The 27,025-nt window shown below is 39.5% G+C and overlaps 1 non-coding gene across 1 annotated transcript; it reads right to left on the bottom strand.

Annotated features, from left to right (window-relative positions):
* Window positions 1–20,474: 20,474 nt before the first annotated feature.
* On the bottom strand, window positions 20,475–20,582 carry LOC148579755 (small nucleolar RNA R71). The gene has a single exon (XR_015895744.1). It is a non-coding gene; the product is annotated as a small nucleolar RNA R71 (small nucleolar RNA).
* Between the last annotated feature and the right edge of the window lie 6,443 nt (window positions 20,583–27,025).

Genomic DNA, 27,025 nt, shown 5'->3' with positions numbered 1-27,025 from the left:
AAGTTTAGACAACTGACGGTTTATCTTGTTGCTTAGATTAGGAATAAATTATTTTTGTTGGTTTAGAGTCTTTTATTTGAGTTTAGTTTTGTATTTTAAGTTTGGTGTCAATTGCATGCTTTTATTTTCTTTTAATTTTTTGAAATTGCATGTCCTTAGTTCTTTCTTGATTTTTAAAAATTCTAAGTTTGGTGTCTTCTTTGTGTTTTCCTTTAATTTTTCGAAAATTTTTGTTTGATTCTCTAAAAATTTTAAGTTTGGTGTGTTTTTGTGCTTTTATTTACTTAAAAATTTTTCAAAAATTTGTTCTTGGTGTTCATCTTGATCTTCAAAGTGTTCTTGGTGTTCATCTTGACATTCAAAGTTTTCTTGTTTGTTCTCTGTGTTTTGATCTAAAATTTCTAAGTTTAGTGTCATTTTGTTGTTTTTCTCTTTCCGCCTTAAAATTCAAAAATAAAAAAATATCCTTTCCTTATTTTACTCATAAATTTCGAAATTTTGCATTAATTTAGTCAAAGATTTTCAAAATCATATCTTTTTTTTAGTCAAGTCAATATTCTAATTTCAAAAATTGATCTTTTCAAATCTTTTTCAAAAATCAAATCTTTTTAATTTCTTCAATCATATCTTTTCAATCATATCTTTTTCTTTAATTTGCAATCATATCTTCTAAATCATATCTTTTTCAAAATAATTTTCAATCATATCTTTTTAATTGCTAATTTCAAAATCTTTTTAATTAATTAATTAATTTAGTTTTCAATTTGCTTTTATTTTATTTTATTTTATTTTTGTTTTCAAAATTTTATTTTATTTTCCATTTATTTTACTTATTATTTTTGGTTACTTTTAAATAAAAAAAATATAATTCATATCAATTCCCTTTTCTCCATCATGGACATAAGTGGAAGTGAACAGTCCAGAAGGACTATGGGGTCATATGCTAACCCCATTACAACTGCATATGGGAGTAGCATCTGTATACCTCCCATCAAAGCAAGCAGCTTTGAGCTAAATCCTCAGCTCATTATCATGGTGCAGCAAAATTGCCAGTATTCCGGTCTTCCACAGGAAGAACCTACTGAGTTTCTAGCACAGTTCTTACAAATTGCTGACACAGTACGTGATAAAGAAGTGGATCAGGATGTCTACAGATTATTACTATTTCCATTTGCTGTAAAAGATCAAGCTAAGAGGTGGTTAAATAACCAACCCACAGCAAGCATAAAAACATGGAGACAGTTATCAGACAAATTCTTGAATCAATTTTACCCTCCAAAAAGGATGACACAGCTAAGGCTGGACATCCAAGGCTTTAAACAAGAGGATCATGAATAACTTTATAATGCTTGGGAGAGGTACAGATGGATGCTAAGAAAATGCCCCTCTGAAATGTTTTCAGAATGGGTACAGTTAGACATCTTCTACTATGGGCTTACAGAAAAAGCTCAGATGTCCCTAGACCACTCAGCTGGTGGATCTATACACATGAGAAAAACAATTGAAGAATCTCAAGAGCTCATAGATACAGTTGCTAGAAATCAACATCTGTACTCAAACAGTGAGTCCTCCATAAAAGAAGAGGCTATGGTAGTAACTACTGATCCCAATCCTCAAGAACAGATTGTTGAACTTAATCAGCAATTACTCATTATGACAAAATAATTAGCAGAATTCAAAGAGATTCTCCAAGACACTAAAAATGCTAACAAGAATATAGAAGCACAATTGAATCAGATAAGACAGCAGCTATCTAAACAGATAATAGAAGAATGCCAAGCTGTCCAACTAAGGAGCGGGAAGACATTGAATAACTCAGCTCAAAATAGTAAAAAGTCAAGAAAGGAACAAATGACAGAGGATGACCAAACCACTACCCAAGATCCCTCTGAGGACATCAAGAGCCCAGAGAGGAATAACTCTGGCGTTCAAATGCCAGAAAAGGGGGAAAAGTTGGCGTTAAACGCCCATTCCTTGCCCAGTTCTGGCGTTCAAATGCCATAAAAGGGTGGGAAGCTGACGTTAAACGCCCATCCAGCACCCAATCCTGGCGTTCAAACGCTTATGAGGAATCAGACACCTGCAAGTGCTGATAGTAACCCCTCTAAGAAGGCTTCTCCAACCACTTATGTAGGGAATAAACCTGCAGCAACTAAGGTTGAAGAATATAAAGCTCTGCCAAGCGGAACAGGATAAACAATTTGCCCGCTTTGCAGACTATCTCAGGACTCTTGAAATAAAGATCCTGTTTGTATAGGCACTTGAGCAAATACCCTCTTATGCTAAGTTCATGAAAGAGATCTTAAGTTATAAGAAGGATTGGAGAAAAACTGAAAGAGTGTTTCTCACTGAAGAATGCAGTGCAGTCATTCTAAAAAGCTTACCAGAAAAGCTTCAAGATCCATGAAGCTTTATGATACCATGCACATTAGAGGGTGCTTGCACCAAGACAGCTCTATGTGACCTTGGAGCAAGTATCAACCTAATACCTGCATCCACTATCAGAAAGCTTGGGTTGAATGAAGAAGTCAAACTAACCCGGATATGTCTTCAACTTGCTGATGGCTCCATTAAATATCCATCAGGCATCATTGAGGACATGATTGTCAAGGTTGGGCCATTCGCCTTTCCCACTGACTTTGTAGTGCTGGAAATGGAAGAGCACAAGAGTGCAACTCTCATTCTAGGAAGACCTTTCCTAGCAACTGGACGAACTCTTATTGATGTACAAAAAGGGAAAGTGACCCTGAGAGTCAATGAGGATGAGTTAAAGTTAAATGCTGTCAAAGCTATGCAGCATCCAGACACAGCAAATGACTGCATGAGCACTGATATTATTGACTCTTTGGTGGAAGAGATCAATATGACTGAGAGTCCTGAATCAGAGCTAGAGGACATCTTTAAAGATGTTCAGCCTGATTTGGAGGAACCAGAGGAAATAAAAGAACCTCTAAAAATCCCTCAGGAAGAGAAGAAACCTCCTAAACCAGAGCTCAAACCACTACCACCATCCCTGAAATATGCATTTTTGGGAGAGGGTGACACTTTTCCAGTGATCATAAGCTCTGCTTTAAATCCACAGGAAGAGAAAGCACTAATTCAAGTGCTAAGGACACACAAGACAGCTCTTGGGTGGTCTATAAGTGACCTTAAGGGCATTAGCCCAGCAAGAAGCATGCACAAAATCCTATTGGAGGATGATGCCAAGCCAGTGGTTCAACCACAGAGGCGGCTAAATCCAGCCATGAAAGAAGTGGTGCAGAAAGAGGTCACTAAGTTACTTGAGGCTGGGATTATTTATCCTATTTCTGATAGCCCCTGGGTGAGCCCTGTCCAAGTTCTCCCCAAGAAGGGAGGCATGACAGTGGTTCATAATGAAAAGAATGAACTGGTTCCCACAAGAACAATTACAGGGTGGCATATGTGTATTGACTACAGAAGGCTCAATACAGCCACCAGAAAGGATCATTTTTTTCCTTTACCATTCATAGACCATATGCTAGAGAGACTAGCAGGCCATGAATATTACTGCTTTTTGGATGGTTATTCAGGCTACAACCAAATTACAGTGGATCCTCAAGACCAAGAGAAAACAGCATTCACATGTCCATCTGGAGTATTTGCTTACAGAAGAATGCCTTTTGGTCTGTGCAATGCACCTGTAACCTTTCAGAGGTGCATGCTCTCTATCTTCTCTGATATGGTAGAGAAGTTCCTGGAAGTCTTCATGGATGACTTCTCAGTATTTGGAGACTCATTCAGCTCCTGTCTTGATCATCTAGCACTTGTCTTGAAAAGGTGTCAAGAGACTAACCTGGTCTTAAACTGGGAAAAATGTCACTTTATGGTGACTGAAGGAATTGTCCTTGGGCACAAAATTTCAAGCTAGGGAATAGAGGTGGATCAAGCCAAGGTAGATGTAATTGAGAAATTTCCACCACCTGCCAATGTTAAGGCAATCAGAAGCTTTCTGGGGCATGCAGGATTCTATAGGAGGTTCATAAAGGATTTTTCAAAAATTGCAAAACCTCTAAGTAACCTGCTAGCTGCTGACACGCTATTTGTGTTTGACACAGAGTGTCTGCAGGCGTTTGAGACCCTGAAAGCCAAGCTGGTCACAGCATCAGTCATCTCTGCACCTGACTGGACATTACCATTCGAATTAATGTGTGATGCCAATAACCATGCCATTGGTGCAGTGTTGGGACAAAGGCATAACAAGCTTCTGCACGTCATTTACTATGCCAGTCGTGTTCTAAATGACGCACAAAAGAATTACACAACCACAGAAAAGGAGTTACTTGCAGTGGTTTATGCCATTGACAAGTTTAGATCCTATTTAGTAGGTTCAAAAGTGATTGTGTATAGTGACCATGCTGCTCTTAAATATCTACTTACAAAGCAAGATTCAAAACCCAGGCTCATAAGATGGGTGTTGCTTCTGCAAGAGTTTTTTGATATAGAAATAAGAGACAGAAAAGGGACAGAGAACCAGGTAGCTGATCACCTGTCCCGGATAGAACCAATAGCAGGGGCGTCCCTCCCTCCTACTGAGATCTCTGAGACCTTTCCAGATGAGCAACTTTTTGCCATTCAGGAAGCACCATGGTTTGCAGACATTGCAAATTATAAAGCTGTGAGGTTCATACCCCAGGAGTACAGCAGGTTGCAAAAGAAAAAACTAATTTCTGATGCAAAGTACTACTTATGGGTGAACCATATCTCTTTAAGAGATGCGCAGACAGAATGATCTGCAGATGCGTCCCTAGAGAGGAGACACAGAAGATCCTGTGGCATTTCCATAGATCACAGTATGGAGGACATTTCGGAAGTGAGCGAACAGCCACTAAAGTCCTCCAATGTGGCTTCTATTGGCCTACTCTCTATAGAGATGCCCGAGAGTTTGTGTGTAACTGTGACAGTTGCCAAAGAGCTGGTAACTTGCCTCATGGTTATGCCATGCCTTAACAAGGGATCTTAGAGACTGAGTTGTTTGATGTATGGGGTATTGACTTCATGGGTCCTTTCCCACCATCATACTCAAACACTTATATTCTGGTGGCAGCAGACTACATATCTAAATGGGTGGAAGCAATTGCCACACCCACTAATGATACCAAGACTGTGCTGAAGTTCCTCCAGAAACATATTTTCAGCAGATTTGGTGTTCCCAGAGTACTAATCAGTGATGGGGGCACCCATTTCTGCAATAAACAGCTTTACTCTGCTATGGTTCGATATGGAATTAGCCACAAAGTAGCAACTCCGTATCATCCATAGACAAATGGGCAGGCTGAAGTCTCTAACAGAGAATTAAAGATAATCCTGGAACGGACTGTAATTGCCTGTAGAAAGGATTGGGCAAAGAGCTTGGATGATGCTCTGTGGGCATACAGAATAGCATTCAAGACTCCTATAGGAACCTCTCCATACCAGCTTGTGTATGGCAAGGCCTGTCATCTGCACGTGGAACTGGTACATAAAGCCTACTGGGCAACCAGATTCCTAAACATGGATGCTAAGTTAGCTGGTGAGAAAAGATTGCTCCAGCTAAATGAGCTAGAGGAGTTCAGACTCAATGCTTTTGAAAATGCAAAAATTTATAAGGAAAAAGCAAAAAAGTGGCATGACAAGAAATTGTCATCCAGAGTCTTTGAGCCAGGACAAAAAGTTCTGCTGTTCAACTCTAGGCTCAGATTATTCCCCGAGAAATTAAAATCCCGAGGGAGGGGACCATATGTGATCACAGGAGTGTCACCATATGGTTATGTTGAGCTTCAAGATATTGATTCTGACAAAAAGTTCATTGTTAATGGACAAAGAATCAAACATTATCTTGAAAGCAATTTTGAGCAAGAATGCTCAAAACTGAGGCTTGAATGAAGCTCAGTAAAGGTCCAGCTAAAGACAATAAAGAAGCGCTTGCTGGGAGGCAACCCAGCCATTAACAAGTTATTTGTCTTAATTAGTACTTGTAGAAGTTGATGTACATTTTTCTTCAAAGGTTAATCATCAAAATTGAAGGAATTCACAGAGTTACAGAAGGATTCAGTGCAAAAAGCAGAGAAAAGGAGCTTGCTGGCAAGAAAATGTCAGTAAAGGGCATTTTGGGCGTTAAACGCCAGAATGGGTACCATTCTGGGCGTTTAACGCCGGTAAAGGTACCATTTTGGGCGTTAAACGCCAGAATGGGTACCATTCTGGGCGTTTAACGCCAGAATTGCAGCATCCTGGGTGTTCAGCAAAACGCCCAGTGATAAAGGAGTTTCTAGCGTTTAACACCAGCCAGGGTACCTGGCTGGGCGTTAAACACCCATAATGGCCAACAATTGGGTGTTAAACGCCATAATGAATACCATTCTGGGCGTTTAACGCCAGAAAGGCAGGGGGAGGAGATTTTGCTTCCAACTTCAAATTTTTTCAAATTTTCATGTTTTGATTCATACTTTTCTGCATAAACATGTTTCAAACTTTCATCATTCACCCTCAATTTTCAAAAATTCAAACATTTTCTCAATGTCTTTTCAATTTTCTTTCAAATCCTTCCCAAATCTTCTTCAAAAACTCAATTATCTTCTTAATTTCTTTCCAAATCATATCATCTCTTAATTCTTAGATGCATAACAAAATTTTCAGATTTAACTTCTTTATATCTTTTTCAATTACAAATCTCATCTTTTTCATATCATGATTTTATTTTCTTCCATCAATCACATCTCTATGTCATATCTCTTTCAAATTTTTCGAAATCCCTCCCCTCCTCCTATAAATATACATTCGGCCATCCCCTCCTCTCCACCATTCGAATTTGCCTCTTCTCCTTTCTCTCCTCTTTCCTTTCTTTTGCTTGAGGGCAAGCAAACCTCTAAGTTTGGTGTGTTTTTCCATGATCACTGAGCTAAGACTCATCAAGATCATGGCACCTAAGGGAAAACAAACCAAATCAAGAGGCAAGAAAGAGAATACTCCAAAGAGTCTTTGGAATCAAGAGAGGTTCTTAACCAAAGAACATGCAGACCATTACCACAAAATAATGGGTCTGAGGTCAGTGATCCCGGAAGTTAAATTCAATCTGAAAGAAGATGAATATCCAGAGATCCAAGAGCAAATTCGAAACAGAGGATGGGAAATTCTAGCTAATCCTGAAACAAAGGTTGGAAGAAACATGGTTCAGGAATTCTACTTAAATCTGTGGCTAACAGATAAGCAGAGAATAATTGGAACCGCCTTTCACACTACCGAACTATGGTCAGAGGGAGGCTTATTTACTTCCATCTGGACAAAATAAGAGAGGTCTTAAAACTACCTCAACTACAAGATGATCCAGAATCTTTTAATAGGAGAATGGTGAGAGTAGATAAGGGGTTGGATCAAATTCTACAGGACATATGCCTCCCTGGAACTAAGTGGATAACCAATTCAAAAGGTGTCCCAAACCAACTCAAGAGGGGAGATCTCAAACCAGTCGCAAGAGGCTGGTTGGACTTCATTGGGCGTTCTATATTGCCCACTAGCAACCGCTCTGAGGTCAGTGTCAAAAGAGCAGTGATGATTCATTGTATCATGCTGGGAAAAGAAGTGGAGATTCATCATCTGATTTCTTGTGAGATTTACACAATTGCAAACAAGAACTCCACTGAAGCCAAACTGGCCTACCCAAGCTTAATTTCTCTGCTATGTAAAGATGCTGGGGTGAGGATGGGAATAGATGAATTCATCCCAACCGAACACCCAATCACCAAGAAGTCAATGGAAGGACAAGTGCAAGACAACTCCATCAAAAGGAGGGCACAGGAGTTCCTCCCAGAAATCCCTGAAATTGACTACAGGACCCGCCTAGAAGCATCTGTTACCAAGCTGCAAGAAGCTATAGAACAACTTAAGGAAGAACAGCAGAATCAAAACTGCATGCTCTGCAAGCTGCTGAAGGAACAGGAGAAGCAGGGGCGTGAGCTACAGGAGCTGAAGCGTCAGAAGCTCTCCCTTGAAGGACCAAACACCCCACAGATTGAAGGAGCATCCACTGCTCAAAATCAAGGTTGTTGAGTCCTAACTCTGTTATAACCTCTATTATTAGGAATCTATTTTAAGAGTCATTTATTTTTCTATTTTTAATTATTATTGGTTAGCTCTTATATTTATTTTTGAGTCTTATTGTCATTCCATTATTAATAAAATTTAAAGTTTATGTCTTAAAGTTATGAATGTCTTATGAATCCATCACCTTTCTTAAATAAAAAGTGTTTTTAATTTCAAAAGAAAAAGAAGTACATGAATTTCAAATTTTAAAACAGCTTAATTATTTTGATGTGGTGGCAATACTTTTTGTTTTTCTGAATGAATGCTTGAACAGTGCATATTTTTAAATTTGTTGTCCATGAATGTTAAAATTGTTGGCTCTTGAAAGAATGATGGAAAAGGAGAAATGTTATTGATGATCTGAAAAATCATAAAAATGATTCTTGAAGCAAGAAAAAGCAGTGAATAAAAAAAAAGAGAAAAAAAAAGAAAAAAAGGCAAGCAGAAAAAGCCAATAGCCTTTTAATCCAAAAGGCAAGGGTAAAAAAAAAGGATCGAAGGCTTTGAGCATCAGTGGATAGGAGGGCCCATATGAATAAAATCCTGGCCTAAGCGGCTAAACCAAGCTGTCCCTAACCATGTGCTTGTGGCGTGAAGGTGTCAAGTGAAAACTTGAGACTAAGCGGTTAAAGTCGTGTTCCAAAGGAAAAAAAGAGTGTGCTTAAGAGCTCTGGACACCTCTAATTGGGGACTCTAGCAAAGCTGAGTCACAATCTGAAAAGGTTCACCCAGTTATGTGTCTGTGGCATTTATGTATCCGGTGGTAATATTAGAAAACAAAGTGCTTAGGGTCACGGCCAAGACTCATAAAGTAACTGTGTTCAAGAATCAACATATTGAACTAGAAGAATCAATAACACTATCTAAATTCTGAGTTCCTATAGATGCCAATCATTCTAAACTTCAAAGGATAAAGTGAGATGCCAAAACTGTTCAGAAGCAAAAAACTAATAGCCCCGCTCATCTAATTAAGAATGATCTTCATAGAAGTTTTTGGAATTCATTGTATATTATCTTCTTTTTATCCTATTTGATTTTCAGTTGCTTGGGGACAAGCAATAATTTAAGTTTGGTGTTGTGATGAGCGGATGATTTATACGCTTTTTGGCATTATTTTTAGTATGTTTTCCGTAGATTTTAGTTAGTTTTTATCATATTTTTATTAGTTTTTATTTAAAATTCACTTTTCTGGACTTTACTATGAGTTTGTGTATTTTTTTGTGATTTCAAGTATTTTCTGGCTGAAATTGAGAGACCTGAGCAAAAATCTGATTCAGAGGCTGAAAAAAGACTATAGATACTGTTGGATTCTGACCTCCCTGCACTCAAAGTGGACTTTTTGGAGCTACAGAAACTCAATTGCCGCGCTCTCAAATGCGTTGGAAAGTAGACATCCTGGGCTTTCCAGAAATATATAATAGTCCATACTTTGCCCGAGATTTGATGGCCCAAACTGGCATTCCAAGTCAGCATAGAAATTCTGGCGTCAAAACGCCAGAACTGGCATAAAAGCTGGAGTTAAATGCCCAAACTGGCACAAAAGCTGGCGTTTAACTCCAAGAAAAGTCTCTACACATGAAAGCTTCAATGCTCAGCCCAACCACACACCAAGTGGGCCCCGGAAATGGATTTTTACACTAAACACCCTAGCTTACTCATTTTCTGTAACCCTAGGTCACTAGTTGATTATAAAAACCACTTTTAGTGATTCATTTTGTACCTCATGACACTCTACACGTTTCATATTGTATCTTCTACGGTATGAGTCTCTAAACCCCATTGTTGGGGTTGAGGAGCTCTGCTATTCTTCATGAATTAATGCAATTACTACTATTTTCCATTCTATCATGCTTGCTTCTATTCTAAGATATTCATTCGCACTTCAACCTGATGAATGTGATGATCCGTGACACTCATCATCATTCTCACCTATGAACGCGTTCCTGACAACCACCTCCGTTCTACATACAATCAAGCTTGAATGTGTATCTCTTGGGTTTCTAATCTAAGATTGGAACCTTCGTGGTATAGGCTAAAATTATTGGCGGCCATTCCTGAGATCCAGAAAGTCTAAACCTTGTCTGTGGTATTCAGAGTATGATCTGGGAAGGGATGACTGTGACGAGCTTCAAACTCACGAGTGTTGGGCGTAGTGACAGACGCAAAAGGATCAATGGATCCTATTCCAACATGAGTGAGAACCGACAGATGATTAGCCGTGCGGTGATAGCGCATTTGGAATATTTTCACTGAGAGGATGGATGGTAGCCATTGACAACGGTGATCCACCAACATACAGCTTGCCATGGAAGGAGCTTTGTGTGCATGAAGAAGAAGACAGTAGGAAAGCAGAAATTCAGAAGACAAAGCATCTCCAAAACCTCATCATGTTCTCCATTACTGCATAACAAGTATTTATTTCATATTCTTTTATTTTTTACAATTAAATCTCAAAACTATTGATATCCTGACTAAGAATTACAAGATAACCATAGCTTGCTTCAAGCCGACAATCTCCGTGGGATTGACCCTTACTCACGTAAGGTATTACTTGGACGACCTAATGCACTTGCTGGTTAGTTGTATGGAATTGCAAAAGTGTGATTGTGATTTCGTGCACCAGGGGACATGGCAGAAGCCTGAGATTTCTTCCTCTTCTTTGAGGCAGTGGCCTTTTCCTTCCCTCTGTCAGCCATTCTGAAATCAAATATGATAAATAATCACTTAGCCAAGTAGAGAGATAGCAAGCAAGTAATGGCATAGTCATGAAGTGAGTTCAAAGAATAAAAACTTGGAATGCAAGTAATCACAAGCCAAAGAAAGAGAAAAAGTCACAAACCAAGAATTCCAATATTAAATACATCATGCTTGTTTATGAAGTACAATGAGCATCATACCCAAAAGAATGGTCAATGTGTTAGCTTAAACCAAAAGAAAAGTTAGTAAGGTAAAACAAGTTAGAAGTCCAAAGGTTAGTGGTATGATGTGCATTGTCTCAATTCAAGAGAAATTCAAAAAGCAAAGAGAACAAGCATGCTCACAAACATGAGGAGGAAGCAGCCATTGATGATAAAATATGAAATTGCAAAAGAAGCACAATTAGTTGAAAGCAAGTCGTCAATCAAAGCCGCACTCAGTGGTAATGCAACAATTGGTGTTGACAAAACGAAAGTGCATTTTGTGTGACTAGACTAGGTTGAAAGTAGTTAGAGTTAGAAGGAGTTACACAAGTCGAAATGACCAATTGTTGCAAAACCATGAACCATATTCAACAAAATTGCAAGTTAAATCAAATGATGCGTGAAGCACAAGTTAAAGACATTTGATTATGTTGAAAAGTGCAAGCATGGAATGGTGCGAAGCAAGTCATGGGAAACATATGAAACACGGGAAAACCGACCCAAGGGCACCTAAGAATTGAACTTGATGTAACTAAGTGAATATTCAGTTCCAAAGGCACAAGTTCAATTGTAGGTGTCATGTATAAAAGCAAAGCAATTTCTAGAAAATTGGGCAGTATTTCGAAAGTAATTTGGACGTTCCAGGACAGCAAATAGCAGCAGAAATCAGTCATATGAGTACACATATCAATATTTAAGCAATCAAAGAATGCACATGACTCGGGCAGCATTAATCAAGTAAGGCAGCAGTGAAACAAAATACAAAACAGAGCACACCACGCATCACTCAGCATGTAATGACAGAGAGGAGTGAGAGGTTAGTGGCGAGGGTAGAGGAAACGACAGAGGGGGGCAAAGTGGATCGATGGCTGGGGGCTCGCCGGCGACAACGGTCATCACGGCGGTGAATGGTGGGCGCGGGAGTGAAGCAAGGAAGGGGGATGAGATGGTGAGAGAAGGGAGTCTGAGAGGCGAGGAAGAAGGAACGGGCGAGAGAGGACGAAATAGGGGAGGAAAGAAAAGGAGAAGCGGGGGGTGGCGGCGGCGACGCGGGAGTCGTGGCGGCGCTCGGCGGTGGTTGTAGGGAGGAGTGAAGGTTGAGGGTGGCTTTGGAGGGAGAAAATGAGGAGGGAACGCTGGGGTGGAAAAGGGGGGTCTGTGAGTGAGGGTGTTCTCGCGTCCTTTGGGGTTGAAAATTTTTGAATCCGTGCGCTTGCGCACCGTGCGCCTCTGCGCGGATGGGTGAAAGGAGTGAATGACGCGGAAGCGCAAAGTGCGCGTTTGTGTGGGTGGCAAAACAGGTGAGATGCGTGGAAGAGGAAAGTGCGCCTTCGTGCAGATGAGAGATATGGGTATGGGTGGGGGCAAGTGCAGTGCGTGTCCGCGCGAATGGGAGCTGGGCTGTAGCGTGATTGGGAAAAAGAGTGAAGGTGCGGAAGCGTACCGTATGCCTGCGCGCGGATGGGAGGAATGGGCGTGGGTGCAGACGCGTACCGTGCGCGTCTGCGCGAGGTGAGTTGGGCTAAAGGCTCAAAGCCAGCCCAGAGCTGGCACAAGTCTCGGGTCCTTGGCCTGGAAACGGTTTTGGTGAATCGGCGTGCACGCGGCATGGGCGCGGGCGCGCGCATATACAAAATAAGGACATGGACGCGTAAGCGCGCAGTGCGCGCACGCCTACACGCAGTTATGCAATTGGCCCAGCTTTTGGGCGAGATTGGCCCAACTCTCTGGAAAGAGTATGGGCCTGCATATACGTATGGACATACACGCGCACAGCGTGCGTATGCATCCTTGACACTTTTTTTTTTCAAAAGAGGCAAAAAAAAAACAGCTTAAACCCCTTTTAGCACTACCTACAGCTCAAAATTAACTCCAGAAATACAAACTAACAAAATTCTATTTGGTTTTTTTTTTGGGAATTTTCAAATATAACAAAGGTTACTTGCCCCACAAGCAACCTACAACCAATTTATTGAACCTAGTATATGGAAAGAAATCTACCTAAAATGGTGACTCAATTCACTTATTAATCAAGAATGTAAGGGTGGGAAGAGATTACCATGGTGGGGTGCTCCCTCCTAGCACTTTTAGTTTAAGTCCTTAAGTTGGACCTTTTGGGAAGCTCTTGTCATGGTGGCTTATGCTTGTGCTCCTTGATGCGACTCCAAGGGTGTATTGGTAAAGATTTTCCTCAATAAAATTGCGTTGCAAGTATAGCTCTACCAACAACAATCATCGGGTATCAAATTTAGAAGAGGAATTTGGTTGTCACAAGTTCAACCCCAATAGAAATAACCGAAGTATTCAAACCTCGGGTCGTCTCACAAAGAATGGGCAAACATGTGCTTCAACATTGGTTAGAAATCTGGGGTTGTGAGTTACGAGCAAGAAAATAAATGGGAATCTTAACAAGCAAGTAATCTTAAATTGCAAGAAACTAATTCAATTAACTAAGCAAGACATGAGCAATTCCAATGAACAAGTAACATCCCACATAATTCTATTCTAAACCAAACAAGTAACTATAACTAAGACAAGTAATTGAGAATTTTGGTTTTCAAATATGAATAATAAAAGCAACTCTTGGCTAAGCATGAGAATTGGGGTCACCATCCTTGTCTAATAACCATATCTTGACAATTATGAGGAACCAAACTCATTAAGTCTACTTCTATACTTGAAGTACGTCAAATCGTTTGGTCAACATCATCCCATAAGTTCTAACCTCACTATTAATTAACTTAATAGAAGGTAAGCATCAATGGCTATCAAATTGACCACTAAGTCAAATCTATTATGACCCAATGACTCAAGTTTACCCAATTCCCTTAGCCTAGGCCAAGAGTAAAGAGAACTACTCCATAATCAAAGTAAACATTTCATCAAACACATGGTAAGCATTAACAAAAGACATGTTCAAAATAACAATTAAATTGAAATCAACAAGTACCCACTAACAATTATCAACATACAATCATCCAAACAACACAATTAAACATAGAAATCATCAATGTAACATCAACAAGTCAAGATTCACAACATTCATGAAATGGGTATAAAATGACAATTGACAATAATTCATAAAACTATCACAAGATCGAAGTAAAATTATACTAAGGAATTCAAATTGAACAATTAAAACTAGTAATTAACAAGATCCAATTCACAATTCAACACGGAAAGATCAAATTAAAATTAGATCTAGAGAGGAACAAGGGTTTCTCTCTCTAGAAGAACAAAGAAGCAAAAAAACTAGCTAAAATTGTGTCTTAGTGTAAAATGATTGATCCCCCCTTTCCCCTAGCATCCTTGGGTCTTTTCCATGTAGAAACAGCTTGAAATTGGGCTTGATGAGCCTCAGAAATCGCCAGGCACGATTTTTTTTAATGAGGTCACGTGCAGCTTCCCACGCATGCGCGCCAAGGGCGCGTGCGCGTTGATAGGAATCTTCTGATTCGTGCAAATGCGTCCATCCTTGCGTGCCGCTTCCAGCCAACCTCATCCACGCGTGCGCGTGGAGTGCGCGGGCTCGCCAATGCTGCTTTTTCCAAAATTTCAATTCTTCATGTTCCTCTCTTTTGTACATGCTTTCTTCCTCTCTTCTAGGCCATTCTTACCCTATAATTCCTAAAATCACTCAACAAATACATCACGGCATCGAATGGAAATAGAAAAGGATTAAAATATGGCAATTTTAAGGCAAAATAAGCATGTTTTTCATCATGGAGCAATATTAGGAAGTGAACACAAAACCATGCATTTCTTGTGAATAAGTGTGAGAAATATTGACAAAACCTCCCAAATTCTACACAATATAAACCACAAAATTGGGGTTTATCAAATCTCCCCACACTTAAACCAAGCATGTCCTCATGCTTAAAATAAAAAGACCAAATATCATGGTGAGAAAGGGTTTATGAAATGCAAACTACCTAAGTGGATGCATGCAACTAATGTAAAATCATCTATCTACTTGGTCAAGAGTAAATCTATCCTCCAAGAATACATGTGAGCATATAGGGTGAAAATAGTATGTAATTCATGAATCCTACCATATTGAACATCACTAAGGAGTGCATATAACTTGCTAAATGAACGCTTGTGAAAGCCGGAAACAAAGAATTGAGCATCGAACCCTCACCGGAAGTGTATCCGCTCTATTCGCTCAAGTGTATAGGGTTCGTCACTCAATCTTCTCCTAATCATGCTTTCCAAGATTTATCTTTCATCTAACAATCAACAATTACTTAATGCATGCTTACAAGTATCATGAGATCTTATTCATGGGTTGTAACGGGGTTAGGGTGAAGGTAAGGATGTATATGGCCAAGTGAGATTAAAATTTGAGTCCTTGATTAACCTAGGATCCCACTAGACACATAGAACAACCTATACAACTATAATACATTACCTAGTTACCCTTGAGTTTCACCTTTTGCATACTCACGCATTCTTTTCAATTCAGACTCATATGCATTGTTTTCTTCGTTACTTTGTCTTGGAGTTTCTTTGTCCCCTTTGTTGCTTATATATATATATATATATATCCCTTTTTCTTAGGGGCCTTGTGAACAAAAGTTTCAATGCATACAGTTTAATCATTCAATACATGAGTATGTTCCCAAATCCTAGAATTTTCAATTACACTACAATTACACACCTATATATCTACCCGAATTTTTCAAGTATACCCTAATTAAATGATACACATCCTAACTTACCTAAGCTAATCAAGGATCCAAATTTAGGGACATTCCCGGATTTTCGCTTAGGGTTGTTGATGTGCTCTATTTAAGAACAAAAAAGGGTTTATCATGGGCTCAAAATTGGTTAGCAATGGTAGATAAAAGGGTTAAGGCCATTTGAGAAAAGTGACTATTGAAATGATGGCCTCGATCATGAAAATGCATTTATACACAAAGTAATAGACATATAGAATCAGACAAAGCAAGGATCACAATCATAGAGAGAGAGATATGCACACAAGAATGGAAAATAATGGTTAGAAGATGTAACCATGCAATAGGCTCAAAACTTTCATGCTTGTTTTCTTAGCTCAATCACTATGTTCCAAAATACATTATTAAAGCAAGTTTACTGCAAAAATTTTCAAAATTTGGTATCAAAATTTGGTAGGGTACCCCAAAATACAGTTTCTTAGAAAAGAAGTTATTGTTTTGACCAAGCAACTCTATAGAAACTAACTATCATGCAAAGGGTATTTACAAGCAAAACTAACTACACATGCAATATACTAACTACTAAGCAAAAGATAAATCCATGGGTATTTGATGAGCGGATAATTTATACGCTTTTTGACATTGTTTTTAGTATGTTTTTAGTAGGATCTAGTTACTTTTAGGGATGTTTTTAATAGATTTTGTGTTAAATTCACATTTCTGGACTTTACTATGAGTTTGTGTGTTTTTCTGTGATTTCAGGTATTTTCTGGCTGAAATTGAGGGACTTGAGCAGAAATCAGATTCAGAGGTTGAAAAAGGACTGCTGATGCTGTTGGATTCTGACCTCCCTGCACTAAAAGTGGATTTTCTGGAGCTACAGAACTCGAAATGGCGCGCTTCCAATTGCGTTGGAAAGTAGACATCCAGGGCTTTCCAGCAATATATAATAGTCCATACGTTGGCCAAGAATTGACGACGTAAACTGGCGTTCAAAGCCAGCCTTCTGCCCAAATCTGGCGTCCAGCGCCAGAAAAGGATCCAAAACCAGAGTTGAACGCCCAAACTGGCACAAATACTGGCGTTCAACTCCACAAATGGCCTCTGCACGTGCAACACTTAGGCTCAGCCCAAACACACACCAAGTGGGCCCCGGAAGTGGATTTATTCATCAATTACTTACTCATGTAAACCCTAGTGACTAGTTTATTATAAATAGGACCTCTTACTATTGTATTAGACGTCTTTTAGACCATCTTTGGATTACTTTATGATCCTTTGATCACGTTTTAGGGGGCTGGCCATCTCGGCCATGCCTGGACCTTCACTTATGTATTTTCAACGGTAGAGTTTCTACACTCCATAGATTAAGGTGTGGAGCTCTGCTGTTCCTCAAAGATTAATGCAAAGTACTACTATTTTCTATTCAATTCTTCTTATTTCTCTTCTAAGATATCTATTCGCACCCAAGAATGTGATGAAGGTGATGATTATGTGTGACGCTCATCATCCTTCTCCCTTATGAACGCGTGCTTGACAAACACTTCTGTTCTACATGAAATAAGCTAGAATGAATATCTCTTAGATCTCTTAACCAGAATCTTCGTGGCGTAAGCTAGAATGATGGCGGCATTCAAGAGAATCCGGAAGGTCTAAACCTTGTCTGTGGTATTCCAAGTAGGATTCAATGATTGAATGACTGTGACGAGCTCCGAACTCGCGATTGCAGGGCGTTAGTGACAGACGCAAAAGGATAGTAAATCCTATTCCAGCATGATCGAGAACCGATAGATGAATAGCCGTGCCGTGACAGGGTGCGTGAGCATATTATTCACTGAGAGGATAAGATGAAGCCAGTGACAAGGGTGATGCCTCCAGACGATTAGCCGTGCCGTGACAGGGCATTGGATCATTTTCCCGAAAGATGACCGAAAGTAGCCATTGACAGTGGTGATGTATCACATAAAGCCAGCCATGGAAAGGAGTGAGACTGATTGGATGAAGATAGCAGGAAAGCAGAGGTTCAGAGGAACGAAAAGCATCTCCATTCGCTTATCTGAAATTCCTACCAATAATTTACATAAGTATCTCTATCCCTATTTTATTATATAATATTCGAAAACACCATTATCACTTTATATCTGCCTGACTGAGATTTACAAGGTGACCATAGCTTGCTTCATACCAACAATCTCCGTGGGATTCGACCCTTACTCACGTAAGGTATTACTTGGACGACCCAGTGCACTTGCTGGTTAGTTGTATCGAAGTTGTGACAAATTATGAATGTGTAATCACGATTACGCGTACCAAGTTGCTCACGTGCCAGGAATAGTTTGAGCCTGGACATCACAATTTCGTGCACCAAGTTTTTGGCGCCGTTGCCGGGGATTGTTCGAGTTTGGACAACTGACGGTTCATCTTGTTGCTCAGATTAGGTAATTTTCTTTTTGTTTTGTTTTCAAAAATTTTTCAAAAATCTTTCAAAATTTTCTCCTTTGTTTTCAAAAAAAAAAATTTAATTAAAAATGTTTTCAAAAATAAATTATTCTATGGCTTCAGAATTTTTAAGAATGAATTCTAGTGTTTCATGAAGCATGTTGAAGCCTGGCTGGCTGTAAAGCCATGTCTCAATCCTTATACCCAAGAGAAGAGCTTCTTTATCTTTCTTAGCCAATTGGCTGTTGAATATAAGAAATGTCAGGCGTGTCATGTCTGAGTTACATACTAAAGCTTGGCTGGCTATTAAGCCATGCCTGACCCTTTGATTGGAGCTTTAGAGCATAAGATTCCTGGAATTCATATTGAAAATTTTGGAATCCTTATTTTTCTTTTCCAAAATAGTTTTTCGAAAAATATAAAATAAAAATCCAAAAAAAAATTAGAAAATTATAAAAATAAAAAATATTTTGTGTTTCTTGTTTGAGTCTTGAGTCATGTTATAAGTTTGGTGTCAATTGCATATGCATCTTGCATTTTTCGAAAATTTCATGCATTCATAGTGTTTTTCATGATCTTCAAGTTGTTCTTGGTAAGTCTTCTTGTTTGATCTTGATGATTTTTTGTTTTGTGTCTTTTCATGTTTATCATATGCATTCTTGAATTCTTAGTGCGTAAGCATTAAAGAATTCTAAGTTTGGTGTCTTGCATGTTTTCTTTGCATTAAAAATTTTTCACAATTGTGTCTATGATGTTCATCTTAACATTCATAGTGTTCTTGGTGTTCATCTTGACATTCATAGCATTCTTGCATGCATCACATGTTTTGATCTAAAAATTTCATGCATTGCATCTTTTTAGTGTTTTTGTCTCTCATCATAAAAATTCAAAAATCAAAAAAAAAAAAATATCTTTCCCTTTTTCTCTCATCAAATTCGAAAATTGAGTTGACTTTTTCAAAAATTTTGAAAAATCAAATTGTTTCTTATGAGTCAAATCAAATTTTCAATTTGAAAATCTTATCTTTTTCAAAATCTTTTTCAAAAATCAAATCTTTTTCAAAATTCTTAGTTATTTTCGAAAATTCCAAAAATATTTTTCAAAAATCTTTTTCTTATTTTTATACCAAATTTTCGAAAATAACATAATCAATTAAAGTTTTGATTCAAAAATTTGAAGTTTGTTACTTGCTTGTTAAGAAAGATTCAAACTTTAAGTTCTAGAATCATATCTTGTGATTTCTTATGAATCAAGTCATTAATTGTGATTTTAAAAATCAAATCTTTTTCAAAAACTAATTTCTATCATATCTTTTCAAAAAAATATCTTCTTATCTTATCTTTTTCAAAATTTGATTTCAAAATATCTTCTCTAACTTCCCAACTTCTTATCTTTTCAAATTTGTTTCAACTAACTAACTAACTTTTTGTTTGTTTCTTAACTTTTTCAAAACTACCTAACTAACTCTCTCTCTCTAATTTTTGAAAATATCTTCCCTCTTTTTCAAAAATTTCTTTTTTACTAACTAATTATTTTTATTTTTTATTTAAAAAAAAAATTTCGAAAAAAAAATACTAACCTTTTTCAAAAACTATTTTCAAAAATCACTAACTCTTTTTCAAAAATTGTTTTCGAAAATTCACTTCCCCCTCTCATCTTCTTCTATTTGTTTATTGATATACTAACATCTTTCCTTCAACTCTCCAAAAATCCGAACCCCCTCTCTCTCTGAGTTCAGATTTTCTTCCCTTCTTTTCTTCTACTAACACAAGGATCCCTATACTGTGGTATAAAGGATCCATATTATTATTACTATTTTTTCTGTGCCGTCTTCTTTGTCATATGAGCAGGAGCAAGGACAAGAACATTCTTGTTAAAGCAGATCCAGAACCTGAAAGGACTCTGAAGAAAAAAATTAAGAGAAGCTAAAATACAACAATCCAGAGATAACCTTTCAGAAATTTTCGAACAGGAAAAGGAGATGGCAGCCGAAAATAATAATAATATAAGGAAGATGCTTGGTGACTTCACTGCACCTAATTCCAATTTACATGGAAGAAGCATCTCCATTCCTGCCATTGGAGCAAACAACTTTGAGCTGAAATCTCAATTAGTTTCTCTGATGCAGCAGAACTGCAAGTTTCATGGACTTCCATCTGAAGATCCCTTTCAGTTCTTAACTAAATTCTTGCAGATATGTGATACTGTTAAGACTAATGGAGTAGATCCTGAAGTCTACAGGCTCATGCTTTTCCCTTTTGCTGTAAGAGACAGAGCTAGATTATGGTTGGATTCTCAACCCAAAGACAGCCTGAACTCTTGGGATAAGCTGGTCACGGCTTTCTTAGCCAAGTACTTTCCTCCTCAAAAGCTGAGCAAGCTTAGAGCTGATGTTCAAACCTTCAGACAGAAAGAAGGTGAATCCCTCTATGAAGCTTGGGAAAGATACAAACAGTTAATCAAAAAGTGTCCTTCTGACATGCTTTCAGAATGGACCATCCTGGATATATTCTATGATGGTTTATCTGAGCTATCAAAGATGTCACTGGACACTTCTGCAGGTGGATCCATTCACCTAAAGAAAATGCCTGCAGAAGCTCAAGAACTCATTGACATGGTTGCTAATAACCAGTTCATGTACACTTCTGAAGGGAATCCTGTGAGTAATGGGACGCCTATGAAGAAGGGAGTTCTTGAAGTTGATACTCTGAATGCCATATCGGCTTAGAATAAAATATTGACTCAGCAAGTCAATATGATTTCTCAGAGTCTGAATGGAATGCAAGCTGCATCCAACAGTACTCAAGAGGCTTCTCCTGAAGAAGAAGCTTATGATCCTGAGAATCCTGCAATAGCAGAGGTGAACTACTTAGGTGAACCTTATGGAAACACGTATAACTCATCATGGAGAAATCATCCAAATTTCTCATGGAAGGATCAAAAGCCTCAACAAGGCTTTAATAATGGTGGAAGAAACAGGTTTTGCAATAGCAAGCCTTTTCCATCATCAACTCAGCAACAGACAGAGAACTCTAAACAAAATGCTTTTAATTTAGCAAATCTAGTCTCTGATCTATCTAAGGCCACTGTAAGTTTCATGAATGAAACAAGGTCTTCCATTAGAAATTTGGAAGCACAAGTGGGCCAGCTGAGTAAAAGGATCACTGAAATCCCTCCTAGTACTCTCCCAAGCAATACAGAAGAGAATCCAAAAGGAGAGTGCAAGGCCATTGACATAAGCGCCATGGCCGAACCTGTGAGGAGAGGAGAGGACGTGAATCCCAAGGAGGAAGACCTCCTGGGACGTCCAGTGATCAATAAGGAGCTTCCCTCTGAGGAACCAAAGGACTCTGAGGCTCATCTAGAGACCATAGAGATTCCATTGAACCTCTTTATGCCCTTCATGAGCTCTGATGAGTATTCCTCTTCTGAAGAGAATGAGGATGTCACTGAAGAGCAAACTGCCAAGTTTCTTGGTGCAATCATGAAGCTGAATGCCAAATTGTTTGGCATTGATGCTTGGAAAGTTGAACCTCCCTTGTTCATCAATGAACTAAGTGATCTGGATCAACTGACATTGCCTCAGAAGAGACAGGATCCTGGAAAGTTCATAATATCCTGTACCATAGGCACCATGATCTTTAAAGCTCTGTGTGACCTTGGTTCAAGAATAAACCTCATGCCCCTCTGTGTAATAGAGAAACTGGGAATCTATGGGGTGCAAGCTGCTAAAATCTCACTAGAGATGGCAGACAGCTCAAGAAGACAGGCTTATGGACAAGTAGAAGATGTATTAGTAAAGGTTGAGGGCCTTTACATACCTACTGATTTCATAGTCCTGGATACTGGAAAGGAAGAGGATGAATCCATCATCCTAGGAAGACCTTTCCTGGCCACAGCAAGAGCTGTGATTGATGTTGACAGAGGTGAAATAGTCCTTCAATGGAATGAAAACTCCCTTGTATTCAAAACTCAAGGATCTCCCTCTGCAACCATGGAGAGGAAGCTTGAAAAGCTTCTCTCAAAGCAGAGTCAACCAGAGCCCCCACAGTCAAACTCTAAGTTTGGTGTTGGGAGGCCACAACCAAACTCTAAGTTTGGTGTTGAACTCCCATATCCAAACTCTAAGTTTGGTGTTGGAGAGTCTCAACAAAGCTCTGCACATCTGTGAGGCTCCATGAGAGCCCACTGTCAAGCTATTGACATTAAAGAAGCGCTTGTTGGGAGGCAACCCAATGTTTATCTAACTTTTATTTTCATTTTTTTTTCATGTTTTCTTAGGTTCATGATCATGTGGAGTCACAAAATAAATAGAAAAATTGAAAACGGAATAAAAAAACAGCAGAAGAAAAATCACACCCTGGAGGAGCATCTGTCTGGCGTTCAGCGCCAGAACAGAGCATGGTTCTGGCGCTGAACGCCCAAAATGGGCAGCTTCTGGGCGCTGAACGCCAGAACAGGCATGGTTCTGGCGTTCAACGCCAGAAATGGCACACAATTGGGCGTTGAACGCCCAAAATGGCCACCAACCTGGCGCTGAACGCCCAGAGTTGGGTACAAAGGCATTTTTACATGCCTAATGGGTGCAGGGATGTAATTCCTTGAACACCTCAGGATCTGTGGACCCCACAGGATCCACTCAGGATCTGTGGACCCCACAGGATCCACTCGGGATCTGTGGACCCCATAGGATCCACTCGGGATCTGTGGACCCCACAAGATCCACTCGGGATCTGTGGACCCCACAGGATCCACTCGGGATCTGTGGACCCCACAGGATCCACTCGGGATCTGTGGACCCCACAGGATCCACTCGGGATCTGTGGACCCCACAGGATCCCCACCTACCTCCACTCACTTCTTCTCACCACTCTCTTTCACACAACCCCATAAACACTCTTTCCTAAAACCCCTCACCAATCACCTCAATCTCTCTTCCCCACTAAACCTTCACCACTCACATCCATCCACTCTTTCCCATAAACCTACCTCATAAACTCCACCTACCTTCAAAATTCAAAACCAATTTCCCACCCAAACCCACCCATATGGCCGAACCAATACCCCACCTCCCTACCCTATATAAAGACCTCCATTCTTCACCAAATTCACATAACACACCCCTCTACACTCTCCTTGGCCGAAACCACCTCTCCCTCTCCCTCTCCATATTTCTTCTTCTTCTTCTTCTATTCTTTTGTTTATTGCTCGAGGGCGAGCAATATTCTAAGTTTGGTGTGGTAAAAGCATAGCTTTTTTTGTTTTTCCATTACCATTGATGGCACCAAAGACCGGAGAATCCTCTAGAAGAGGGAAAGGGAAGATAAAAGCTTCCACATCCGAGTCATGGGAGATGGAAAGGTTCATCTCCAAAGCCCATCAAGACCACTTCTATGATGTTGTGGCCAAGAAGAAGGTGATCCCTGAGGTCCCCTTCCAACTCAAAAGAAATGAGTATCCGGAGATCCGACATGAAATTCAAAGGAGAGGTTGGGAAGTTCTAACAAAACCCATCCAACAAGTCGGCATCCTAATGGTTCAAGAGTTCTATGCCAATGCATGGATCACCAAGAACCATGATCAAAGTAAGAACCCGGATCCAAAGAACTATGTTACAATGGTTCGGGGGAAATACTTAGATTTTAGTCCGGAGAATGTGAGGTTGGCGTTCAACTTGCCATACATGGAAGAGAACGCACGCCCCTACACAAGGAGAGTTAACTTTGATCAAAGGTTGGACCAAGTCCTTATGGACATATGTGTAGAAGGAGCTCAATGGAAGATTGACTCCAAAGGCAAGCCGGTTCAACTAAGAAGATTGGACCTCAAGCCTATAGCTAGAGGATGGTTGGAGTTTATTCAATGCTCAATCCTTCCCACTAGCAACCGGTCTGAAGTTACTATAGACCAGGCCATCATGATCCATAGCATCATGATTGGAGAAGAGGTGGAAGTTCATGAGATTATACCTCAAGACCTCTACAAGGTGGCTGACAAGTCCTCCACCATGGCAAGGTTAGCCTTTCCTCACCTCATTTGCCACCTATGCAATTCGGCTGGGATTGACATAGAGGGAGATATCCTCATTAAAGAGGAAAAGCCCATCACTAAGAAAAAGATGGAGCAAGCAAGAGAGCCCACTCATGGAGCTCAAGAGGCGTATGAAGCTCATCACCATGAGATTCCGGAGATGCCTCAAATGCACTTTCCTCCACAAAATTATTGGGAGCAAATCAACAACTCCCTAGGAGAATTGAGTTCCAATATGGGACAACTAAGGGTGGAACATCAAGAGCACTCCATCATGCTTCATGAAATAAGAGAAGATCAAAAAGCAATGAGGGAGGAGCAACAAAGACAAGGAAGAGACATAGAAGAGCTCAAGGACATCATTGGTTCCTCAAGAAGGAAACGCCACCATCACTAAGGTGGATTCATTCCTTGTTCTTGCTTTCTCTGTTTTTCGTTTTCTATGTTATGTGCTTATCTATGTTTGTGTCTTCATTACATGATCATTAGTAGTTAGTAACTTTGTCTTGAAGTTATAAATGTCCTATGAATCCATCACCTCTCTTAAATGAAAAATGTTTTAATTCAAAAGAACAAGAAGTACATGAGTTTCGAATTTATCCTTGAACTTAGTTTAATTATATTGATGTGGTGACAATGCTTCTTGTTTTCTGAATGAATGCTTGAACAGTGCATATGTCTTTTGAAGTTGTTGTTTAAGAATGTTAAATATGTTGGCTCTTGAAAGAATGATGACTAGGAGACATGTTATTTGATAATCTGAAAAATCATAAAAATGATTTTTGAAGCAAGAAAAAGCAGCAAAGAACAAAGCTTGCAGAAAAAAAAAATAGGCAAAAAAAAAATAGAAAAAAAATAGAAAGAAAAAGAAAAAGCAAGCAGAAAAAGCCAATAACCCTTAAAACCAAAAGGCAAGGGCAAATAAAAAGGATCCCAAGGCTTTGAGCATCAGTGGATAGGAGGGCCTAAAGGAATAAAATCCTGGTCTAAGCGGCTAAACCAAGCTGTCCCTAACCATGTGCTTGTGGCGTGTAGGTGTCAAGTGAAAACTTGAGACTGAGCGGTTAAAGTCAAGGTCCAAAGCAAAAAAAGAGTGTGCTTAAGAACCATGGACACTTCTAATTGGGGACTTTAGCAAAGCTGAGTCACAATCTGAAAAGGTTCACCCAATTATGTGTCTGTGGCATTTATGTATCCGGTGGTAATACTGGAAAACAAAGTGCTTAGGGCCACGGCCAAGACTCATAAAGAAGCTGTGTTCAAGAATCATCATACTGAACTAGGAGAGTCAATAACACTATTCGAAATCTGAAGTTCCTATAGATGCCAATCATTCTGAACCTCAATGGATAAAGTGAGATGCCAAAACTATTCAAGATGCAAAAAGCTATAAGTCCCGCTCATATGATTGAAGCTCTGTTTCATTGATAGTTTGGAATTTATAGTATATTCTCTTCTTTTTATCCTATTTGATTTTCAGTTGCACGAAATTGTGATGTCCAGGCTCAAACTATTCCTGGCACGTGAGCAACTTGGTACGCGTAATCGTGATTACACATTCATAATTTGTCACAACTTCGATACAACTAACCAGCAAGTGCACTGGGTCGTCCAAGTAATACCTTACGTGAGTAAGGGTCGAATCCCACGGAGATTGTTGGTATGAAGCAAGCTATGGTCACCTTGTAAATCTCAGTCAGGCAGATATAAAGTGATAATGGTGTTTTCGAATATTATATAATAAAATAGGGATAGAGATACTTATGTAAATTATTGGTAGGAATTTCAGATAAGCGAATGGAGATGCTTTTCGTTCCTCTGAACCTCTGCTTTCCTGCTATCTTCATCCAATCAGTCTCACTCCTTTCCATGGCTGGCTTTATGTGATACATCACCACTGTCAATGGCTACTTTCGGTCATCTCTCGGGAAAATGATCCAATGCCCTGTCACGGCACGGCTAATCGTCTGGAGGCATCACCCTTGTCACTGGCTTCATCTTATCCTCTCAGTGAATAATATGCTCACGCACCCTGTCATGGCACGGCTATTCATCTGTCGGTTCTCGATCATGCTGGAATAGGATTTACTATCCTTTTGCGTCTGTCACTAACGCCCTGCAATCGCGAGTTCGGAGCTCGTCACAGTCATTCAATCATTGAATCCTACTTGGAATACCACAGACAATGTTTAGACCTTCCGGATTCTCTTGAATGCCGCCATCATTCTAGCTTACGCCACGAAGATTCTAGTTAAGAGATCTAAGAGATATTCATTCTAGCTTATTTCATGTAGAACAGAAGTGTTTGTCAAGCACGCGTTCATAAGGGAGAAGGATGATGAGCGTCACACATAATCATCACCTTGATCACGTTCTTGGGTGCGAATGGATATCTTAGAAGAGAAATAAGAAGAATTGAATAGAAAACAGTAGTACTTTGCATTAATCTTTGAGGAACAGCAGAGCTCCACACCTTAATCTATGGAGTGTAGAAACTCTACCGTTGAAAATACATAAGTGAAGGTCCAGGCATGGCCGAGATGGCCAGCCCCCTAAAACGTGATCAAAGGATCATAAAGTAATCCAAAGATGGTCTAAAAGACGTCTAATACAATAGTAAGAGGTCCTATTTATAATAAACTAGTCACTAGGGTTTACATGAGTACGTAATTGATGAATAAATCCACTTCCGGGGCCCACTTGGTGTGTGTTTGGGCTGAGCCTAAGTGTTGCACGTGCAGAGACCATTTGTGGAGTTGAACGCCAGTATTTGTGCCAGTTTGGGCGTTCAACTCTGGTTTTGGATCCTTTTCTGGCGCTGGACGCCAGATTTGGGCAGAAGGCTGGCGTTGAACGCCAGTTTACGTCGTCAATTCTTGGCCAAAGTATGGCCTATTA

Source organism: Arachis ipaensis, chromosome B10, assembly GCF_059453495.1.
Source record: "Arachis ipaensis isolate K30076 ecotype BB chromosome B10, ASM5945349v1, whole genome shotgun sequence".
NCBI lineage: Eukaryota > Viridiplantae > Streptophyta > Magnoliopsida > Fabales > Fabaceae > Arachis > Arachis ipaensis.
Note: the sequence above shows the minus strand (reverse complement) of the source record. Positions and strands in the feature narration are given on the sequence as shown.